The sequence below is a fragment of the Orcinus orca genome, chromosome 20, assembly GCF_937001465.1.
Source record: "Orcinus orca chromosome 20, mOrcOrc1.1, whole genome shotgun sequence".
NCBI classification, from domain to species: domain Eukaryota; kingdom Metazoa; phylum Chordata; class Mammalia; order Artiodactyla; family Delphinidae; genus Orcinus; species Orcinus orca.
The window spans coordinates 45,296,337-45,319,904 of NC_064578.1; the positions used below are offsets into that span (position 1 = coordinate 45,296,337).

General features: G+C 45.9%; 1 protein-coding gene across 15 annotated transcripts in view; it reads left to right on the forward strand.

The window, feature by feature from the left end:
• The window catches only part of SIPA1L3 (signal induced proliferation associated 1 like 3), a 237,901-nt gene that overhangs the window by 46,366 nt on the left and 167,967 nt on the right, over positions 1-23,568 (forward strand). Inside the window, exon 1 of one of the 15 annotated variants that reach the window (XM_049702741.1) lies at positions 22,816-22,939. The exons of 13 other annotated variants lie outside the window; for them this stretch is intronic. The gene's annotated coding sequence lies outside the window, so the exon portion shown is untranslated. Of the gene's footprint in view, positions 1-22,815; positions 22,940-23,568 lie in introns of those variants that run through there. One more of the 15 variants, XM_049702743.1, reaches the window with a different exon arrangement.

Here is a 23,568-nt window from a genome sequence, read left to right on the forward strand (position 1 = left end):
CTCTCACAGTTCTAGAGGCTAGAAGTCCAAGATTGAGGTGTTGGCAGGGTTAATTGTTTCTGAGGAGCATGAGGAAGAATCTGTGCCATGCCTCACTCCTAGCTCCTGGGGCTTTGCTGGCAGTATTTGGTGTTCCCTGGCTTCTGGTGCATCACTTCGATCTGTCTTCATCTTCTCATGATGTTCTCCCTGAATGTATGTGTGTGTCCAAATTTCTCCTTCTTCTAAGGACACCAGTCATACTGGATTAGGGGCCCACCCTATTCCAGGATAACTTTATTCTAACTTAACCAGTTGTATCTACAACAACTCTATCTCCAAATAAGGTCACATTCTGAGATACTGTAGATTAGGACTTCAGCACATGAATTTTGGAGGGACACAGTTCAACCCATACCAGAAAAAAGCAGCATTAATACTACTACTCATGCACTAGGGTTGTTAGGTTATAAATTAAAGCACTTACTTCCTATTACATAGTAAGTGCTCAGTAAATGTTAGTCTTATTAATGGGCTCTGGTGACCTCATCTCTCAGTGAGACTATTAAGGTAGCCTCCTAATTGGCTCACTGCTTCTATTCTTGCTTCCTTGATTCATTCTCCAAATACAGAAATCAAGTCATGTTATACCCCATATGTAAACCCTTCAGTGGTTTCCCATTTCTAGTAGTCAGGAAATCAGGGTCGCAAGTGACAGAAAACCCAATCCAAACTGGCTTAGGGAAATTCAGAAATAATTGGCATGACATAATTGAAGTCCAAGGGCAATCTGCTTTAGGTGCAACTTGATCCAGAGCTCAAATCATGCTATTACCAATACTGAGTTTTTCTCCTTGATCTCTCAGTTGGTTCCTCTGAGCTGTTTTTACTCATAACAGTTCTGACACCAAATGTGTGGGTGTTTCCCTCATACCAACCAATTCTCCAGCTCTCTGGACACTAACTGGGTGTCCAACGATTCAATCGAGTTCTGAAAATAGCTTCCCCGGGGTTGGTGCAGACCCCACAGGTGAAGGGCTCAGTTCCACATCGCTGCCCTCACTTCAGATGCCAGGTGCAAGTCCCAGGTTGCCACCTGTCCTGCTGACCAACCGGCTATAAATTGGGGCTTCCAGTGACCCTTTCCTCAGGTTTGATAATTTGCTAGAACAGCTCACAGAAGTCAGGAAAACACTGTGCTTATATTTACCTGTTTATTATAAAGAATACAACACAGGAAGAGCCAAATGGTGGAAGGGGTGCACGGGCCAGCACATGGGAGGAGGGGCACAGAGCTTCCATGATTTCTTGGCACCACACTCCCAGCGCCTCCACCTGTTCACCAGCCTGGAAGCTCTCCAGACCCGTTGTTTAGGGTTTTATGGAGAGCTTAGCATGTAGGTGCGGTTGATTAAATCATTGGCCTTTGGTGATTATCTCAACCTCCAGCCCCTCTCCCTTCCTGTAGGTCAAGGGGTGAGGCCGACAGTTCCAACCCTTTGATCGTGCCTTGGTCTTTCTAATGACCGACCCCCGTCCTGAAGCTCTCCAGGGGCCTCTCTCTCAGTCAAGAGTCACTTTATTAGTGTCAGCTCACGTATAGTTACACATAGCACAAGTTGTGTTCCTATCACCCCTGTCATTCAGGAAATTCCAAGGGTTTTAGAAGCTCTGTGTCAGCAACTGGGGACAAAGACCAAATATATATTTATCACAGTTCCAGTCTTAAATTGGTTGTTCTCTGATAGTTATGATTACAACAACTCTAGCCTCAAATTATGAGGCTCAAGTCCAGCGGTAAAAGAGCTTTCTTGAGCCTTTTTTTTTTTTTTTTTTTTTGGTATGTGGGAATTTCTACAAAAGTTCTGAAGTTCACTATGAGCCAGCGTAGGTCATGTGAGCAAGTATTACCATCACCATGACCAGGGGAAGTTGGGACACCTTGATGGGCTTAGTCCTGGGTCAGGGCTAGAGCCCCACTGACATCTTCTGGCCTGAAAGTGGGGGCCATCTGGGCTCCAAGTGCAAATAAGGTGCTTTGTGGGAAAAGAGACAGTGGCTTCCAGTGGGGAACAAAGAACAGTTACCTACTAATTTACTCCTGTACTTAAAATAACTTTGAGAAATCCTTATTGTGGCCAGGACTTACCTGGCAGTCCAATGGTTAAGACTCAGCGCTTCCACTGCAGGGGCACGAGTTCTGTCCCTGGTCGGGGAACTAGGATCCTGCATGCCACGTGGTGTGGCAAAAAAAAAAAAATTCCTCATCGTGGCCTACAAGGTGCCCCACGATGCAGCCCCTGCTGGCCTCATGGCATACCAGCCAGTCTTTCATTTAGTTTCTCAAACAAGTCAAGCTTTTCTGACCTCAGAGCCTTTGTATGTGCTCTTCCTTGTCCTTGAAATGCTTTTCCTGATGGCTTTTCTCCTAGCCTTCTTTTTCATCCCTTAGACTGCAGCTTAAATGGCAAGGCTTCTAAGAGGCCCTCCTTAGACCATCCTGAACCTAAACCACGTCCCCTGTTATCCTCGCCTGGCAAACCTTCAGAGCAGTTATCATAATATTTAATTATATGTTATGTTTGCCTTCACATGTTTAATGTCTGTCTTCTCCACTGGGCTGTAAGTCCCAGCAGGTCAAGCCCAGGCCCATTTTTATTTCCACCCATTGCATCCCCAGTACATACTAGATGCTTCAAAACAAATCTTTATTAAATGAATATGGTTGAAGTGGAAAGGTTTACTCATTTAAAATTAGGATTAACCTGTTATTGAACTGAGTTCAATAACAATGAACTGACAGGAACAGGAAAAAATGACTGACCGGAAGTTTTTAAAAGCCTGGCAGTGAAATTTCAAAGTGAAAGTTTTACTAGTAGATTAAATGAAATGCCTGCTTCAGCCGTGTTTTTTATAGGCTTCTTGGTATTAATGATGCCCAAAGTGACCTTCCTTTTGGGGTCTTAGGGCCAGTTGAGGTGATATATCTCCTAACAATAAAAGCTTCACCACCGTTAACTAGAGAAGGATGATTAACACACATTTTTAATTAGCCTGTTAGTCATCTTGTATCTGAGGTGGTCAGGGAGTGGGAAGCTAAGGTCAGGCGTCTTAACACTTGGTTATTCAAATACCTTCAAGGAACTATCCCATGCTGCTGGCACTGACACCATCCTGAATCTCTGCAGGCCATCAGGGCTCCTGCAGTCAGAAGCCTTTTTCCAGGTGGGTCTGTTCTCTCCTAAAGCCACAGTCAGCCTCTCAGTGCAGAGTGGAGAGGTCACCAAACTGGCATGACAGCCAAGGTGGCTGAACCCTCCTTTTCTGCAGGAGGCAGGGGTGGGGACACTTGAGGTTGGGGGTGTGCATCTCATGGAAGAGTTAGTTTTGGCTAAGAGAGTTAGTCATCGAGTAAAAGCAAAAGTGCTGTAGAGTCAGATCACCTTGGGCTTTCTCTTAAGATATCGGGTATTATTGGACAAAACTATAATTCAAAAAGATACATGCACCCCTATGTTCACAGCAGCACTGTTCACAATAGCCAAAACATGGAAACAATCTAACTGTCCCTCACAGATGAATGGATAAAGAAGATGTGGTACATACATATAATGGAATTCTACTCAGCCACGAAAAAGAACAAAGTAATGCCATTTGCAGCAACATGGATGCAACTAGAGATTATCATACTAAGTGAAATAAGTCAGAAAGAGAAAGACAAATACCATATGACATCACTTATGTGTAGGATCTGAAATATGGCGCAAATGAACCTGTCTACAAAACAGAAACAGACTCACAGACATAGAGAACAGACTTGTGGTTGCCAAGGGGGGAAGGGGGAGAGGGATGGACTGGGAGTTTGGGGTTGGTAGATGCAAACTATTACATTTAGAATGGATAAACAACAAGGTCCTAATGTATAGCACAGGGAACTGTATTCAATATCCTGTGATAAACCATAATGGAAAAGAAAATTTAAAAAAGAATGTATGTATGTGTATCACTGAGTCACTTTGCTGTACAGCAGAGATTGGTACAACATGGTAAATCAACTCTACTTCAATTAAAAAAAAAAAAAAAAAGGTGTCGGGTATTAGTTGAATGTAGATTTGGCTGCTGTAACAGACCCAGAATAGCAGTGGCATCAACGAGAGAGCAATTGATTTCTCTCTCCTGAAACGTTTGACAGTGAGCAGCCCAGGGCCAACAAGGCAGCTCCATAGTCTTGGGGACCCAGGCTCTTGCCATCTTCTTGCTCCCCATTCCTGGGATTTTGCCCTCATCTCCATGGTCCAGAATGACTCTCCACCATCACCACGTGTACCTTGCAGCCCATGAGAAGGGAAGATGTAAGAGAAGAGGGTGCCTCCCCTTCTTCTTAAAGCAGGAGTTACTTCTGTTTTGAGAGAGAATTCACGTACTGTAAAAGTTACCCTTTTAAAATGTACAGTTCAGTGGTTTTTAGTGTATTCACAAGGTTGTGCAGTTATCTAATCTGGTTGCACAACATTTTCATCAACCCCAAAAAAGAAACTCTGACCCCATTTACTCCCCATTTCCCCCTCCTCTCAGCCCCTGGCAACCACTAATCTACTTTGTGTGTCTGTGGATTTACCTTTTCTGAACATTTCATGTAAACTTAATGATGAAATATATGGCCTTCTGTGTCTTCTGTGCCTTCTCTAACTTAGCATAATGTTTTCAAGTTTCATCCCTGTCGTAGCATGTATCAATACTTCATTCCTTTCTATGCCTGAATAGTATTCCATTGTACAGCTACACCATGTTCTGTTTATCCATTCATCAGTTGATGGACATTTGGGTTGTTCTCACTTTTCGGCTTTTATGAATAAGTAATGCTGCTGTGAATGTTTGTGTGCAAGTTTTTGCATGAGCATATTTTTCAGTTTTCTTGGATATATACCTAAGAGTGGAATTGCTGGGTCATGTAGTAACTATGTTTAACTTTTTGAAGAACAGAGCAGAGATTCTTAACATTTGTGTGCCATGGACTCTGTGACATCGACTTCTCACCGTCATGTTTTCAGATTCATAAAATACGTGGGATTACAAAGTAAACCAGTTGTGTTGAAATATAATTTTCGAAATAGGAAGATAACAAATTTGTGTTGCAGTATGGCAAAACCCAGTGACAGGCCTAATAACTACATGATTTCAAAGTACTAAAGGGCATCGATACTATTTTGAGATGGTTGTAAGTACTCTAGTGTGATTTAAAAGAAAACCCTGTGATTTCTGTTGTTGGTGACAAATTCACAGGTGTGAAAACTACTGTGGTTTGCCTATGTTAATAATGGAAGGAAATGCTGAATTTCAGTTAGAAGCTAGTGAAAAGAAAGAGGTAATTTCACCCCTCTAAATTAATGGATCTCCTGAATTCTATCACACTTCCAAAGGTTGATCCAGAAGTCGAATATACCTCTTCCACTCTGTCCTGTTGGGCTGAACTTAGTCACATGACCACACCTAGCTGCAAGGGAGGCAGGGAAATGCAGTCTTCATTCACATCAGCCGTGTCTGGCTAAAATGTAGGAGTTCAGTTATTAAAGAAAAAAAAGGAGAACGTGTATTGAGGGACAACAAAAAATATTACACTACACTCCCTACAGCCAATTTCTTGCCCCGGTTCAGAACATGCATTCTTCTTTCTGATGAGCACCTGCCAAAGGAGTTGGTTTGCCTTTAGAGGCCGTGTTGTATGAAAAGTGTGCATCTTGAAACACCGGGATGCTGCTCAGAGTGGTGAGCTGCTCCATAAGGAAGAGCTGAGCCTGCCTGAGGGAATAGCATATGCTTGACTCCCATCTCACATTCACACCAGAGCAAATGCTCATGAAGTGGAAGGCTGGACATCTGTTCCACCTTAATGATTTGTCCTTTGAAGGGGAGGAGGGGTCACTTGCATCATTAAGTATGTGTGAGGTAAATAAACATTAGATGCAACCCCTTGGTACCTCTTGACTGTGCCATAAGATGTGCAGTTGGCTTCTGAAATGTCTGGAAGTTGATGTTATATTGGAACGCTTGATTTTAGGTGTCAGAACTCATCTTAGATCACCCAGGGCAGAAGAGGGACTAATTTGTTGGCTCTGAATCCAAGGTCAGCAACAGAGAGTGCGGACAGCTTAGGCATCAAAGGTAGGAGATCACAGGACACGTGCGGCCCATTGGCAAGGTGACCTCCCATTATCTCGGTCATAGGCGTAAAGAGCAGTGATGCTGATCATGATAATGGTAACAGGTAGTCTTTACTGAGCGCTTACTGTGTGCCTAGCAGTGTTCATGGGTGAACTAGTTTTACAACAACCTTATGAGCTGGATCCTGCTGTATCCCCATTTTCCTGATGCACGGGGGTTAATTGGCCCGCGCAAGATCACATAGTTATTTATTCATGGCAGAGATGGGATTTGAACATAGAAGATGTGGTTCTGGCCTGTGCTCTTAATTAACCCTATTGTCGTGAGGACAGCAGGCGAAATGCAGGAGTAGAAAGCTTGAAATTCTGGACGGAGGAGCATGTTTACTTTCATGCTTTTGTTTCCCCCAGTATTTATTTTTATTCTGACTTATGAGTTTCCATGGTGGCGCCACCACAGACTCCCTTCCCTCTGTTCCAGCGCCCAGTGGTGCATCCCCACTTCCTCAGCTCCACCACTCAAATGCTCAAGCATCTCTGTTGATCTCTGTCTCCCTCGGTTCTAGGCCAGCCCTTCACCCTGGTTTCAGTTTTAAGGGCCAGTGTTTTGCTGTCCTAGTTTTAAATGTGAATTTTTAAAAAGTGGTTGATTTGTTACTCAGCTAGTATTTCCAGGGGCCAGATCTGGGCCACCAGACACAGGTACATCATTAAGCAAGTCCCTGCCTTCATGGAATTGACAGTCTAGAGGGGAGGCGAAAGACTCAGGCACTCAACAGATTACTTCACCAGCACTGATTGCCGCTGTGACAAATGCCATTAAGGAAAAATACAGGGAGCTCGGAGGGCATATGAACGTGTGGAACGCAGGTCCTGGGTCGGGGGAGGGCGGTAGGAGGGCTTCCTGAGGAGGCGCACGTCTGTCTGTGCCGAGGCCTAAGGCTGATCGGTGGTGAGTGGGCAGCATCCAGGCAGAGGAGAAGCAGACCACCTGCTGGGCGAACTGGAAAGCCCTGGACACTGGTCATAATCCTGGTCCCACTGGACTCTGAGGAGACTGCCTCCAAGCGAGGCCCCCCCACCTACAAGCAAGTCCTGCAGCCTATCCAGGCCCGGTTTCCTCATCTGTAAGATGGCAGTGACCTTGGTCATGGTGCCCACTTCATTGGTGGCTGTGAGGGTTAAATGAGTTGCTAGATGTAGGACGTTTAGAACAGCTCCTGGCATGTAGCAGGGGCTCTCTCCTTGTTAACAAGTAATGAAAACTTGTGTGTTGTGGGACTTAACAGCTAATAGAAAATCAGAGAACCCAGCCTAAGGCCAGAATCCAAGTTCGGAAAGAGCTGGACAGGGGCTACCAGACCGGGGACTTGGTGTGGGGCTCAGGGCTGCAGCCATTGGAAACCATTCCCAGGAGGCATTCAGCAGTGTGTGGGTGGTTTTGGTCTCACAGTGAAGTGGCAGCGACACCACAGGAGTTTAGGACCTGGGGACCAAGGATGCTACAATGCAGAGGATTGGTCTAGTAACAAAGTTGTTCCACCCCGAATGCCAGCAGCAGTCCCTTGGGGAGAGTTCTCCCCTAATGTTTCTCCTTGATTCTCCCCTTGCTCTCTGTTTCCTGTTGGGTTCTCCCCCTCCCTTCCCCCCCTTTCTCCCCGCTGTGGAAAGAGGCTGCTCTTGCAGCTGCAGGCTGCCCCCAAATGCCCTGACCACCAACCTCACCTCCTAAAATGTTTATAAGCTGCCCCTGCCCTGTAGCACTTGGAAGCATTTTCTGCCCATCTGGCAGAAAGTGTGAAACCAATTCCTGGTTTATCAATCAGGGTTCTTGGGTTGCAAGCAACAGAAACCAGCTTGGGCCACCTGCAGTAAAAGAGAAACCGGGGTCAAGCAGCCCTGGGGCACCTCGAGGTGGGTGTTCAGGGCCAGCCCAGGGGTAGAGGAGCCAGTGGAGAGTAGCAGTGAAAAGCTCTGACTCTGGAGCTGGCCTCCTGGGCATGAATCCCAACCTCACTACTAATTCATAAGTTCCCCAACCTTTCTGTGCCTCAGTTTGTCAGCTGTAAGATGGGGATAAGAATAGAAGGGTCGGGCTTCCCTGGTGGTGCAGTGGTTAAGAATCCGCCTGCCAATGCAGGGGACACGGGTTTGATCCCTGGTCTGGGAAGATCCCACATGCCGCGGAGCAGCTAAGCCCGTATGCCACAACTACTGAGCCTGCGTTCTAGAGTCCTCATGCCACAACTACTGAAGCCCATGCGCCTAGAGCGTGTGCTCCACAACAAGAGGAGCCACCGCAATGAGAAGCCCGTGCACCACATCGAAGAGTAGCCTCGCTCGCTGCAACTAGAGAAAGCCCACACGCAGCAACAAAGACCCAACACAACCAAAAATAAATTTAAAAAATAAAATAAAATTTCCATCCTGTTGGGAAGAAGTCTCTTGATTCTCCCCTCAGCTTTAAAAAAAAAAAAGCAGCTGATTGGCCTAAGCTTGTATTGTGTGGGTGGGCAGGGTCCCATGATTGACAGCCCTCTCCTCCCCAAGCTAGGAGGAAATGGGGAGGAACTGTTGTCCTAGGAAAAGTGGGCTGCTGTCACCTGAAGTTGGGCACAGATAACAGGTAGGCCCAGACCCCAGGTGTCCTCCATGCTCAGTAATTTGACCCAATAAATGTTGTTATTTGCATGCTTTGTACCATGGCCCGTGCTAAGTACAGAGAACAGAGAAGGAACAATGATGTGCAAGATCTTTTCCTGACAGGTCTCAAAGTTCAGAGGGAAACAGCTGAAAAATGAGGGTCCTGGTTAAGACCAAGAGCTTAGAACAATGCCTGGCTCTTAGGAGGTCAGTATATATTTGTTGAATGAATAAACACAGAGAAATGCAAGAGGTTTGCAGGAGCACACAACCAATGAGTCTACCCTCCCTCTGTTCTCATCAGTTGTTTTAAAAGAAGCCCATGTTTGCACCTGCAGCCCCTCCAGGGCAGGGTGCAGAGGGATGTCTACCTGCATATCCTGGCACACTGTAGGCGTTTAATAAATGGGCACTGAGTGATCTCATGGGTGCACGGCCCTGCAGTCCACCCAGTGTGATAGTCAGGGACAGACCCTGGGTTGGGAAGCTGTCTGCTTTCTCTGCTGAACAGGATGTGCAGACGTGGCTCCAGGATGCATCTTTGTGGAATGTGGTTGCTAATACAAATGAGCTTCCTCACGTCACAAGGCATCCATTATGTGGACAGTTGGATGACTCGCTGTGGGACTGGGAGGCTCTTGAGGGGAATTTCATAGCCGCAGTCGTGTTTCAGGCTTCCCTTCGGAGAAGGGCTTTTCCCCATGAATGACTCTTAATGAGAAAGATAATAATAGCCGGCACTTTCCAGGTGCCTGACACTGTGCAGAAGGCTTAATCCATGGAATCTCCCAACAGCCCATGAAGCCAATGCTAATATTATCCCCGTGTGCTGAGGCTCAGAGAGGGAAAATAACTTGCCTGTTGGGTTCACAGCAAGTGAGGAAAAGTTTGGGATTCTTATTCCAGAACGTGGGCTCTTAACCCCGTACACAGCCTCCTTTCTCATTTAAGTACTAACTTTATTTTATTTATTTATTTTTGGCCGCATCAGGTCTTAGTTGTGGCACGCAGGATCTTTCGTTGCGGCAGGCGGGCTCTTCATTGCAGCACGCAGGCTTCTCTCTAGCTGTGGCGCGTGGGCTCAGTAGTTGTGGCGTGTGGGCTTAGTTGCCCTGCGGCATGTGGGATCTTAGTTCCCCGACCAGGGATTGAATTCCCGTCCTCTGCATTGGAAGGCAGATTCTTAACCACTGGATCACCAGCAAGTCCCAGTACTAACTTTAAAGCAATATTTCGTTAACTTGTATGTGGTACATTATTTAAGAATAAAAAAGTGAGCTTCCTTCCCATCTCTGAAGCCTCCATAAAATTAGCCATTGTGACCTAACTCCTTCCAGAAATTCTCTGTGTATATACAACAAACATAAACAATGTAGCTGTTTACACCAAGGGCAGCAGTCTGCAGCCTATCGGCCATTCGGCCCACCTCCTGTTTTGTTTTGTATTGTTTTTATTTTTTTATTTTATATTGGAACATAGTTGATTAGCAGTGTTGTGTTAGTTTCAGGTATAGCAAAGTGATTCAGTTATGCATATACATATATCCTTTTTCAAATTCTTTTCCCATTTAGGTTCTTACAGAATATTGAGCAGGGTTCCCTGTGCTATACAATAGGTGTTGTTGGTTATCTATTTCGAATACAGCAGTGTGTACATGTCAGTCCCAAACTCCCAATCTATTCCCACCCCCCCACACCGCCCTCCACTGCCTGTTTTTGTACGGCCCAGGAGCTAAGAATGGTTTTTTACATTTTTTAATGGTTAAAAAAAAAAATCAAAAGAATATTTTGTGACATGTAAAATTAGATGAACTTGGGGTTTCAGTGCCCATGAGTGAAGTCGTGTTGGAACACAGCCACGCTTATATTGCCAGGGCTGCTTTCACACTGCAGGGCAGAGTTGCGTACTTGAAACAGAACCGTGTGGTCCCCCCAAACTTAAAATATTTACTCTCTGGCCATTTACAGGAAAAGGTTTCTGATCCCTGCACGAGGCAGTGTGTCTTCGAGCTCTTTTCTTGTGCAGTAACTGTGTTCCCGTCCCCCTCACCCATTAATTTATTTCACGGAAACAGGCAAGCAGTGAGTGGGCTAAGCCCAGGTGTGTGGCTAGAGGTGGGTTGGATGGTGTGTCCACTCCCGCTCACTCTGAGCACTTCTCGGGCACCAGCTGCGTGGGAGGCCCCTGACTGGCAGCCCGAGCATGTCCAGGCTTGACCTCAGGAGTCCGCGGGCCACTGGGGGAGTCAGACATTATCAAGCAGTCCCACAGATGGATGTATTCTGGTCTGCGGTCACAGACCACCTCTGACTCTCTGCCCATCACTTCTGCCTGGTTTTTATTTGTGACACTTTTAAAAAAGTAGGTCATACGTCTGTATGCTTCAAAAGTCAATTCTGTGTGCATGCCTCTGTGTGTGAGTGCGCATGTGTAGATGTACACACTGAGCAGCTCTCCTACCCCTTTCCCTGCCCACCTTGTTCTCCACCCCTTAAGTAATCATTTGTATTAGTCTCTTGCATATCCTTTTAAGGTTTCCTTATGCAAATACGAATGTCTATTTTTATCTTCCCCTCCTTTCTTATACAAAATGCACCCTACTCCACACCCTGTCCTGCACTTTGCTTTTTTTTTTTTTTTTTAACTTACCGGCACAACCTGAGATCTCTCGTTATCCAGCCCAGTGGCTAAACACTGAAGGATGGGTAGGAGTTAATTAAGGGAGAGGGAAAGATGTGTACCAGGGCAAGGGGGGCATGAGGAAGAGCATTCTAGGCCAGGAGAACAGTGTGTGTCGAGGTCCTGGGGAGTGTGGCTTCCCCCAGAGCAGAGAGGAGGCCTGTGAGACTACAGCAAGAGGGGAGGGGCCTACTCTAGCTGCAAGGGCCTGATGGTCAAGGGAGGGACTGTGGTCTTGATTCTAGGAGCACCTGGGTGTGGGGTTCTGCTCTGTTTCCTTTGATGCCCTGCTTTTCTCTGGGGCCAAGTACACATGGCCTTTATCACACATGGCCAAGGAGAGGCCAAGAATGTCCTTGAGAACAGGTTACTGAGTGTGGTTAATAATGAAAGAAAATGTCTCCTGCCAGCTGTTTCCAGGAGGCGTGATCTGGTGTCTAGGGGTTTACAGTCCTGTACCTCAGACCTCCATGGTCCTTAACAGTCAATCATGTGACAGAGGTCAAGTCCAATCACCTCTCAGCTTTTCAGTGGACATGGTCATGGTGTGTTTGGAGGGTAACACACACTGGGCTTGGTTCTAAGGTTGCCACATAGTAGTGGCTCAGTATGTGGTAGTGATAGCTTCGATTATTTTTACAGGGCTGCCTCAGGCTCAAACTTCGTTAGTGTAGCTCACAGTGAAGACTTTTGATTAGGAAGCCTGGTCACCTGGGTTCTAGTAGCCCCTCTACATTTACTGTCTATGTTGGGCAGGTTACTTAAACTCTTTGTACTTGATTTTGGTCATCTGTAAATGAAGATGGTAATACCTGCTTTTTGGTCCTGTGCTAAGGATGAAATGAGGTAACATTTGTATTGCACTTAAAATAGTGCACAGCAAGTAGTGACATCAGGGGATGCCAGCTATTATTATCACATTACTGTACACCCTCTGCTTTCCATCTGGAGGTCTGTCCACTGTATACTCAGGGGAACTTGATGTCAGTGATGGCAGTACCACCACCATTTCAGGAGAGCAGTTCCCTTCATTTGCAGTAACATCTTTTCCAAAGAACATCTGCAGATACCTGGAGAAAAGGAATGTCCGTTTAGTCAGGAATGATAATTCCACCAGACTTCCCTTTATGTTATTGGCCATATAAAGTCACGTGACCACTCTTAACTGCAAGGAGGGCTGGGAAATAGTTTCCTAATTGTCTCTCCCAGTAGAATACAAATAACATAATCACAGACATGCTCAGTGAATATTTGCAAGCATATAAACTCATTTACCAATCTAGCCATCATGAGGCATCCCAGCATTTTACACGTGTCCGTGTTGTGGTCAGTTTGCAGAAAGTGACCCGTGGAATGTGGCAAAACAGCTGGCCCCCAATCTAAAGTGCTGGAAGGAAGCTTGTGAGGGACACAGTTTTAAAGCCTCCTGAGTTGTATCTATCTAATCAGGGAAATAATTATACCTCCTAGACCAAAGTCGAGGGGTAGGCTCTGGGAACTGGGCCCAGAGCAGCCAGAGAAAGGCTGCAGAACCGGTTTCTTAAATTTATGATTGCCAAGGGGGGAAAGCGGGGGAGGGACAAATTGGGAGATTGGGATTGACGTATACAGGCTACTGTATATAAAATAGATAACTAATAAGGACCTACTATATAGCACAGGGAACCCTAAATACTCTGAATTTGAAAGAATCTAAAAAAGACTGATATATGTATAACTGATTCACTTTGCTGTACAGCAGAAACTAACACAACATTGTAAATCAACTATACTCCAATTAAAAACAAAAACAAAAACTGGTTTCTTGGGGCAGGTCTGTTTACCTGCTTGTCTGATTCCTAGTGAACAATCCCATTGGCTCCCAGAGGCCTCCCAGATCGGCTCCTCCCTTGGGCTGGACCTCTCTTTGCAGATGACTAAGCCCCCTGGGGCCACGGAGTGCCTACTGTGTGTCTGGTGCTGTCCGAAGTGCTGGAGATAAAATAATAGGTAACATTTACTGGGTGCTCACCGTATGCCAGGCATTGCAGGTGCTTAACTCATTTAATCTTCTCAGTAGCCCCATGAGGTGGGTCTTGTGTTAGGCCCATTACAGATGTGTAAAAAATAAAGTTTGTTTGTTTGTTTTTTCCTTTATTAAAGTATAGTTGATTTATGATATTGTGTTAGTTTCAGGTATACAGCAAAGTGATTCAGTTATTTCAGATTCTTTTCCCTTATAGATTATTACAAGATATTGAGTATAGTTTTCTGTGCTATACAGTGGGTCCTTGTTTGTTATCTGTTTTATGTATAGTAGTATGTATATGTTAATCCCAAACTCCTAATTTATCTCTGCCTCCCGTTTCCCCCTTAGGTAACCATACATTTGTTTTCTATGTCTGTGAGTCTATTTCTGTTTTATAAATAAGTTCATTCCTATCATTTTTTTAAGATTAAGTTTGGGGTTTTTTAATTGAGGTATAGTTGATATAACATTACATTAGTTTCAGATGTACAATGTAGTGATTTGATACTTGTATATATTGCAAAATGATCCTCAAGTCTTTATTTAAAAACCCTTATTTTACATAATGCTCAATGTTTTAAAATTATATTTGTTATCTCACAATAACATAAGCCTTTTCAATGATGGCTTATTTTGTTAGATTGATTTTTTTAAAAATAAACTTTTAATTTAAAAAATTAATTAATTAAATTTTGGCTGCGCTGGGTCTTTGTTGCTTCATGAGGGCTTTCTCTAGTTGCGGCGAGCAGGGGCTACTCTTCGTTGCAGTGCATGGGCTTCTCATTGCGATGGCTTCTCTTGTTGCAGAGCATGGGCTCTAGGCGCGTGGGCTTCAGTAGTTGTGGCACATGGGCTCAGTAGTTGTGGTGCATGGGCTTAATTGCTCCGCAGCATGTGGGATCTTCCTGAGCCAGGGTTCAAACCCGTGTCCCCTGCATTGGCAGGTAGATTCTTAACCACTGTGCCTCCAGGGAAGCCCCTCTCCTATTTTATCTTCTAAGAGTTTCATAGTTTTTCATTTTACATTTAGGTCTGTGACCCATTTTGAGTTTACTTTTGTAAAAGGTGTAAGCTCTGTGTCTAGATTTTTTTTTTTTTGCATGTGGATGTCCAACTATTCTAACACCATTTGTTGAAAAGATTATCTTTGCTCCATTGTATTGCCTTTGGTCCTTTATCAAAGATCAGTTGACTGTATTTATGTGCATCTATTTCTGGGCTTTCCATTCTGTTCTGTTAATCTATTTATCTATTCTTCAGCCAATACCACACTGTCTTGACTATTGTAGCTTTGTAGGGAGTCTTGAAGTCAGTTAGTGTCAGTCTTCCCACTTTGTTCTTCTCCTTCAGTATTGTGTTGGCTCTCCTGGGTCTTTTGCCTCTCCATATAAACTTTTGAATCAGTTTGTCAATATCCATAAAATAATTTGCTGAGATTATGTAGAATCTATAAATCAAGCTAGGAAGGACTGATATCTTGACCATATTGAAGCTTACTGTTTATGAACATGGAATATCTCTCTCCTTATTTAGTTCTTTGATATCTTTCATCAGAATTTTGTAGTTTTCCTCATATAGCGTTCTTTTTTTTTAAAAAATACATTTATTTATTTATTTTTGGCTGCATTGGGTCTTCGTTGCTTCACGTGGGGTTTCTCTAGTTGCGGCGAGCAGGGGCTAATCTTGGTTGCGGTGTGTGGGCTTCTCGTTGCGGTGGCTTCTCTTGTTGCAGAGCATGGGCTCTAGGCACGTGGACTTCAGTAGTTGTGGCACACGGGCTTAGTAGTTGTGTCTCACGGGCTCTAGAGCGCAGGCTCAGTAGTTGTGGCGCACAGGCTTAGTTGCTCCGCAGCATGTGGGATCTTCCTGGACCAGAGCTCGAACCTGTGTCGCCTGCATTGGCAGGCGGATTCTTAACCACTGTGCCACCAGGGAAGCCCTCATATAGCACTCTTATATGTATTTTATTATATCTTTACCTAAGTATTTCATTTTGGGTGGTGCTAATGTAAATGATAATTGTGCTTTTTTTGTTTGTTCTTTTGGTGCTTTGGGTCTTCGTTGCTGCATGCAGGCTTTCTCTAGTTGTGGTGAGCGGGGGCTACTCTTCATTTTGGTGCATGGGCTTCTCGTGGCAGTGGCTTCTCTTGTTGGGGAGCACGGGCTCTAGGCATGCGGGCTTCAGTAGTTGTGACACACAGGCTCAGTAGTTGTGGCTCATGAGCTCTAGAGTACAATCTCGGTAGTTGTGGCACACGGGCTTAGTTGCTCCGCGGCATGTGGGATCTTCCCGGACCGGGTGTCGAACCAGTGTCCCCTGCATTGGCAGGAGGACCACTGCACCACCAGGGAAGTCCCGATAATTGTCTTTTTAATTTCAGATTCCACTTGTCAGTTGCTGGTATATAGGAAAGTGATTGACTTTTTTATATTAACTTTATATCCTGCAACCTTGCTATAATCACTTCCAGGAGGTCGTTTTTTGCCCCCTCAATTCTTTAGGATTTTTGACATATGATCATGTCATCTGCAAACAAAGGCAGTTTTGCTTCTTCCTTCCTAATCTGTATTTTTAAAATTTCCTTTTCTTGTCTTATTACATTAGCTAGGACTGCCAATACAATGTTGAAAAGCAGTGGTGAGAAGGGACATCCTTGTCTTGTTCCTGATCTTAGTGGCAAAGCTTTGAGTTTCTCACTATTAAGTATGATGTTATGAAATTGACTTTTCTCTCATTTGTCCCCCTAAGCCAAACATTTGGAGGGTGGGGGTGTTGCATCTACTTCCCTTAGCCCAATCCTGACCATGTAATCGGTTTTAAAAACATGTCAATGAATGAGTAAATAAATGACTCTAGTGGTACAACAAACAGCTAAACAGAACTTACTTGCAATATTTTCTGGGCAGATCTCAAATCAGAGTTAGATAGGCAGTGGAGGGTAGTGATTGTCAATAGAGTTTGGAGCCATGGGCTGGTGTTCAAATCTGTAGTTGTGAGGTTTAAATAAATTGGAATTTTAAAGTGTCTGGAAAACAGGCACATGTGTGAGAGTTATCTACTGCTGTTAGGTGTTATGTGGTAGTTTTGACTGTGAAGAATAGTTGAGTCTTAGCTTCAGGTGTGTAGAGAGACAAGCTCAATTCCAGGGGAGATGAAGTTCAACTCATGAGCCTGAGAACAAGTGATTTCAGCCAAAAATGGCTGCTTGGCACTGATGTGGAATTGTAAATCCAGCCCTGATCAACATGTTTGCTTAGTACAGGTATGATTAGAGTTGGAATTTTTGGAGTTGTGTTCTTTGTGGGAGAAGTTGGGAGAAAGACACAGCCTGGCTGAATCTCCTGAGAACAGTGAGTCACTTTCCCAGATGCCCTGTCGTTCCAGTCTTAGGGAGCACTGCCATACACCCTGTGCAGCATGGGGCAGGGCAGTGGGTAAGGGCTCTGCACTGTATTCAGTCCTTGATAAAGTGTGACCTTGGGCAAGTGACATAGCCTTTCCAAGCTTCGGTGTCCGTCTCTGCAAAACAACGAGAAAAACAAGATACTACATCTCAAGCCTATTAGTGAACTTTGAACTAGTAAAGCACCTTGCACAGTTTCTGACACGTAGTAAGTACACATTAAATGTTAGCCGCAATACTGTTATTATAATTGTAATTGTTACTATCATGCTTTAAATTGCTGTGGAACATGGCTGGTCTGCTATTCCACAAATATCTCCTATGCAGGCCACTCTGTAGCAAGCCAGAGTGTCGTAGTCTTGGTGAACCCGCAAGAAGATAATAGTTATTTATTTCATTAACCTGAATAGAAATAAAGATTCATGTATTCATTCAACAAATATATATATATACACACACACACACATATATGTATGTATGTGTGTGTGTGTGTGTGTGTGTATATATATGTGTTGTAAGGTTGTAAGCCCCAAGTACACAGTGGACAAGACAGGCCCAGTCCCTGCCCTCCTGGAGTGCAAGGTCCAGTGGGGGAGACAGACTAGAAATAAACAGTGTATATCAGAGGTGATTGGTAGTGCTAAACTAAACTGAAGCAGGATACTGAGATGTGAGCGGTGGTAGGAGGGCTACCTTGGCTAGTGGGGTCAGGAAGATGTCATTTGATCTGAGACTTGAAGGATAAAAAGGTGCCAGCCATGCAAAGAGGTGAAGAAAGAAGGTGCCTGGCAGAGAGAACAGCAAGTGCAAAGCCCCTGAGGTGGGAATGAGCTTGGCAAGTTGTAGGAAAAGAAAGGAGGCTGTCCTGGCTTCAGTTAGGTGAACAAGGGTGAGAATGTGTGGGAGGGATTTGTAGGCCCTGAGTTTGCTCCCTGAAGCCTGTGCTTTCTTCCATCCCTGGGAGTGTTTAAAGAGAAGGGCTGTGGAGGGCTGACTTCAGCACCTAGAAGGAGGCATGCGGGGACCAGAGGCCTGGCCCCTGCCTCACTCTTACCGACGTTCTCAAAGCCCTAACCCAGGGATTTCAGGCCATGAGGAAGAGACCCTTTGCCCCACGGCTGAGTTCTCCGACTTCCCAGCCAAGAATGCGGTTTGCATTTTTTTTTTGTCTCAAAGGTGGCCTAGCCGTGCTGTTGTGCACAGCGAAGTCTCAGTGCTCTGTGCCGGAAGCCCACTTTCTTCTTCCGCAAAGGAGGACAGCTGAAAGCTAGCTGCCCTGGAGAAGTGCCAGGAAGCAACCTGGCCACACCGAGCCTGCTTCTTGGGGATGTGGGGGATTCTTCGTACTGAAGGTGAGGAAGGTATTAAAGCCCCAGGTCTTGGTGGGAGAGACCAGAGCAGCAGGGAGGAGCCTAGACTCTGGGATTCCACTCTGGCTTCACCACCTACCAGCTGTGTGACCTTTGGGCAAGGAGCTCACCTGTGCCTTGCCTTAGCTTTCTCATCTGTAGAATAGGGAAAATAGCTCCTATGCTTAGAAACGTGCACACAGGAAGTGCTGGCTATCATTATCATTACCTTCCGATTTGAAACCACAGTGAGATAAGTTCCTCTTCCTTCTAGTTTCTTGTGCACAGTTAAGACGCTTGGATTTACTCCTGTTTCTCCACATAGGCCTAGTTCTTGCCCAGGAGCTTGGCGTCTGGCAGACAGCCAGGCTCTGGGTGCCAAAAGCGCCGCTGCTTCTGGGGGACAGGTTATTCAATGCCAGGAAGCTGGGAGTTGATAGGGTGTTTGTCACCAGGGGTCAGGGGTTGTGTGGCGCCTCTACATGGTGACTGCTCCTACCTGCCAGGGAGAAAAGACTGCTTCCTCCAGGGCAGCGCTTCTGTGCTTCTCAACCCTGAGACTGAATTGTTATTGAATTGGGAGGGTGGAGCTGGACTATTAAAACCTAACCCGCCCCCCCAAAAAAAAAACTTCCCCCGCCCTTCCCCCGCCCCCCACCATGTAAAGGGCCTGAGGCTCAAGCAGGGAGAATCTTTTCAGTGCTCCCTAAGGTGCCACCAGGATTTCCAATCACTGAATGTACCTGGGAATCTTGTTAAAATGCAGATTCTGATTCAGCAGGTCTGGGGAGGGGCGAGTGTCTGCATTTCTAAGGCGCTTCCAGGTGTTATCGATGCCGCTGCTCCCTGGACCACAACTTTGAGGTTCAAGGGTCTAGAAGTTGGCGTCACAGACTGCAGAATCTCAGACCCCCAAACGGAATCCCAGTCTGCATTTTTACCGACTCCCCTGGTGATTCAACCTTCTTTACAGTTTGAGAGCCTAGACCCAGGGTTGCTCAGCTTCGACACTGTCGACCGTTGAGGGCAGATCATTCTTTGTTGTGGGGCTGTCCTGTGCATCGTGGAACAGTTAGCAGCATCCCTGGCCACTACCCACGAGACGCCAGTAGCAGCCCCCCACCGCCAGCCATGATATTCAAAAATGCAACTGTCCCTGGGGTAGGGGTGGCGAAATTGCCCTCAGAAGCGAACCAGTGGCCTAAAGCCCTCAAGCTTAGCCATGCCTGGGAATCTCTGGGCCAGGTGGGCACACAGGTGTCCAGGCCCCGCAGCAGAGGTCATGGCTGCTTTAGTTCTGGGTGGGGTCGGAATTCATACGAAGAATAAACACAGAAACCTCCAAGCAAGCCAAATAATTATAAGTGGACCATAATTACTGCTGTCTCACAGCTGGTCAGCAGGAGCCAAGAACCCTACCCCAACTCTAGGCGACTGTGCCCTTTGCCACCAGCAGGCCAGTGGGCTCCTTTGAGAGAATCTGCTTTCTTAAAAAATATGTGGCTGGTGGGTAATCACAGCGTCTTAGAGGCCGGGTGGAAATCTCTGCCCTCGCAGTGGGTGTGAATGTGCTAAACTGGGCCACTCTTAACTACAGTAGCAAACACTTATGTAGCTCTTAGCACCAGGCCCTACTCTAAGTGTTTTTTTTTTTTTTTTGCGTTACGCGGGCCTCTCACTGCTGCGGCCTCTCCCGCTGAGGAGCACAGGCTCCGGACGCGCAGGGTCAGTGGCCATGGCTCACGGGCCCAGCCGCTCCGCGGCACGTGGGATCTTCCCAGACCGGGGCACGAACCCGTGTCCCCTGCATCGGCAGGCGGACTCCCAACCACTGCGCCACCAGGGAAGCCCTCTAAGTGTTTTTAAATCCCCACAACAACCCATGACATTGGTATCATCATTATCCCCTTTTTCCAGATGAGGAACTAAGACACAGAGAGGGGAGAGAACTTGTCTGAGGTCCCACAGCTGGTAAGTGGCAAAGTTGGGATTTGAACCCAGGCCATCTGGTTTCAGAGTCCTTGCTCTTAAGCACCCTGTGGACATATCGGGAGGTTGGACAGGACTGAGATTGCTCACTGCTTGATCTCTCTGGGGATGTGAGAAAGGCCCTGCCAGTGTAGCAAGGAGCAGTCCCAATTCCAGACCTTCAGGGAAGAAACAGCTCCCCACGTCCCCAGAACAAAGGCCGTGGAGTACACCTGAAACTAGCACAACATTGTTAATCAACTATACTCCAATATAAAATAAAAATTAAAAAAAGAAAATTAATAGGAAAAAGTCAGGCAAGATTATTCATTAAAAAAGAGAGAAGGCGTAAACAAAATTAAAAAGCAAAAAAGAACACAAGTATAGATGCTGCAGAGATTAAACATACATTGTGAATAACTTTATGCCAATCAAGCTCAGAATTCACAGGAAACAGATCCACTCCTAGAGATAGAAAACTTACCAAAAATTACTCTGTAGAAATAACAAACTGAATAGTACTAAAATAATTAACAAAAATTAATTAGACACTGATGGTTGTACAACATTGTGAATGTGGTTAATGCCACTGAATTGTATGTTTAAAAGTCATTACATTGCAAATTATATGTTATATATATTTTACTACAATTTAAAAAAATGTAAAAAAATAAAACCCTCAATCTAGAAGACAACAACAACAACAACAAAGGCCATGGAGAAAACTTAAGGGCAGGGCTGGGGAGAGAGCATTGTCACTGGCCAGTCATCTTCATCCTGGAAAGCCCTAGCCTGGCTCCTGGGCCCCACCTGCACCTGAGTTCAGTGGGCTCATTACTGAGAAGGGGGAACAGCGCAGAGCAGCAGTTACCAGGCGGTGTGCAGCTGCCGAGCTGTATCCTGCCCTCGGAATTGACCAGGGCTCCCTGACACTGTGATGCCCTGTAGCAGAGATGACAGTCCACCGTGATTTCTTGGAATTAGAGACCGATTTCTCTTAGGGGGCTTGCTGGAAACAGGGTGGAGATTTGGGACGTTTGGAATTTGGGTGTGAGGCTGCAGAGGCTTTCAGCTAATGGCTTTGGAGTCACACTGTAGGCACTAGGCTCTTTGTTTTTATTTATTTTTATTTTATTATTATTATTTAAAAAAATTTTTTTTGCGGTACGTGGGACTCTCACTGCTGTGGCCTCTTCCGTTGCGGAGCACAGGCTCCGGACGCGCAGGCTCAGCGGCCATGGCTCACGGGCCCAGCCGCTCCGCGGCATGTGGGATCTTCCCGGACCGGGGCACGAACCCGTGTCCCCTGCATCGGCAGGCGGACTCTCAACCACTGCACCACCAGGGAAGCCCTATTTTTAAAATATTTCTTTATTTCTTTGGCTGTGCCACGTCTTAGTTGCAGCTTCAGCCTCTATGGAGCCACATTTGTTCATCCTAAAACAAGGATTATGCTAGTCCCTACTTCATAATGATGCTGTGAGCATTCGGTGAGCCAGAACCTGTGAGGCAGTTAGCACAGGGCCTGGTGCTCATAGCCCCACAAGCATTAGCTATCATGATTTAATTATCAATCAAGAATGGGCCTGAGGCCTAGCAACCAGGGGAGGAGAAAACCTTGCACAGAATAATGTTATGAATGTGCCGGTTTTAGAAAACTCCACTTTGGTCAGCCAGCTTCCCTTTAGGCACAAGAGACAGTGACATGAGGCTCTGTCTGGTTGTGTCAGGGACTCTTTTCCTCCTTTGAGAGGAGAGTTGGCCTCTTGGGGCTGAATAACTTGAGCTAAAAGGGGACGTGAGGAAGCCGGGGAGTGGAGGTGCACCAGGGCCTCAGGTCCGAGTTCCACTCCAGTTCCCTTATGTGCTGGCTGCGTGGGCAGTTATGCAGGGCGAGGGTGAGCGTGGGGATTGGCCAGCCTGGATTCCAGCTCCCAGCTGCATGACTTTAGGCAAATTCCTCAATGTCAGTGTTCAGTCGGCACAGAGCTTGGTCAGCGCTGGCTGTTCTGGGGGCAGCAGGGTAGTGAGGAGGTTAGGAGGGTGGGCCCCTGGGTTAGTCACCTGGATTCAACCCTGGCTGTGTCACATCCACACTGTGGGACCTTGAGCAAGTGACTTAATCCCTTCTGAGCCTCAGTTTCCTCATCTGTGAAATGAGGGTGATACTGCTGTACATGGGGCCATGTGAGGATCCTGCGTTTTTCTATATAAAGTCCTTAAAGCAGTACGTAGCGCAGGGAAAGTCTTTAGTGCACATTGGCTATTATTATTATTATTATTATTATTATTATTAAAAACCCATCCTGGAAGACAATGTAAGTGAAAAGTATGAACCATGGATCTATTCCAGGGGGACAGAGCCCGAATGAGGGAGTTTGGGAGAGATCTCAGCCTCCAGAGGGGTTGTTTAGAGCTAGCATTGGAGCTTTTGTGTTTCTAGAATGTAAGTGAAAGAATGTGCAAAGGAAAGGGGAGCGGGGTAGGAGCTGCTGACTAGCAATGATGTGCTATTGTCATAGGGACAGGTTTCCCAAAGTCAGATCATTCTACTAGATAATTTGAGGTGGTGGTATGAATAAACACCTTACACATTTTAATAGTTGTACTTTTATTTTCATGTGTAACAGGAAAAGAATTTCAATAGCTCGTCAAACCCAGTATCCCATGGCTGTTTCTGCTTTGGGTGAGGCTAACGATGGTATGCAAGCCAAAATAAAAGTGAGTGCAGTTAAAGAAAAATGCAAAGTAAGTCATATTACAGGTGGTCTGAGGATATGGCAAAAATGGTGTCAGTGCGTACAGATTCTTTCAACCTTGTTTTTCAGCCTTGGAAAGCCTGAGCCTCCCTCGGGAGGCTGCTGAGCTTTTAGACCCCCTTTGCCTCTCTTCTCCTTGGCTGTCTCATGCCACTGAAGGAGGGGTTGTAGCTGCCTCAGCGTAGGGCAGCAGCCCTGGTGACTGTAGTTCCCTCCGTCAGAGGCAGCAGGACGGGTGCTGAAATGTACCAGGTGTCTGCAGCTGGCACCTGCTCTCTCTGCCATGGGATGTGGAAGCTGTGGTATGGCCTCGAGCAGCTTATTGTGATAATGGTAATGATCTTTAACCGACATCGACTGAGCGCCAACAAGCACTCATACTAAGCACTTTACACGCATGATGGCGTTGAAACCCTGCTCTGTGAAGTGATATGTCAGTGAGGACACGTGGGGCTGCAAGAAACAAGATGCCTGGTGAATCTTGGCTGAGTAGTAGAGACGAGTGATTCTCTCATTGCAAAGTGTGGTTGGCTCCACAGTGGGTACAGAGGTTCAGTGACACCTCCGAGAACTGGGTGCTTTCTCTCCTTCTGTTTCACAGCCCTCTGTGTACATGTG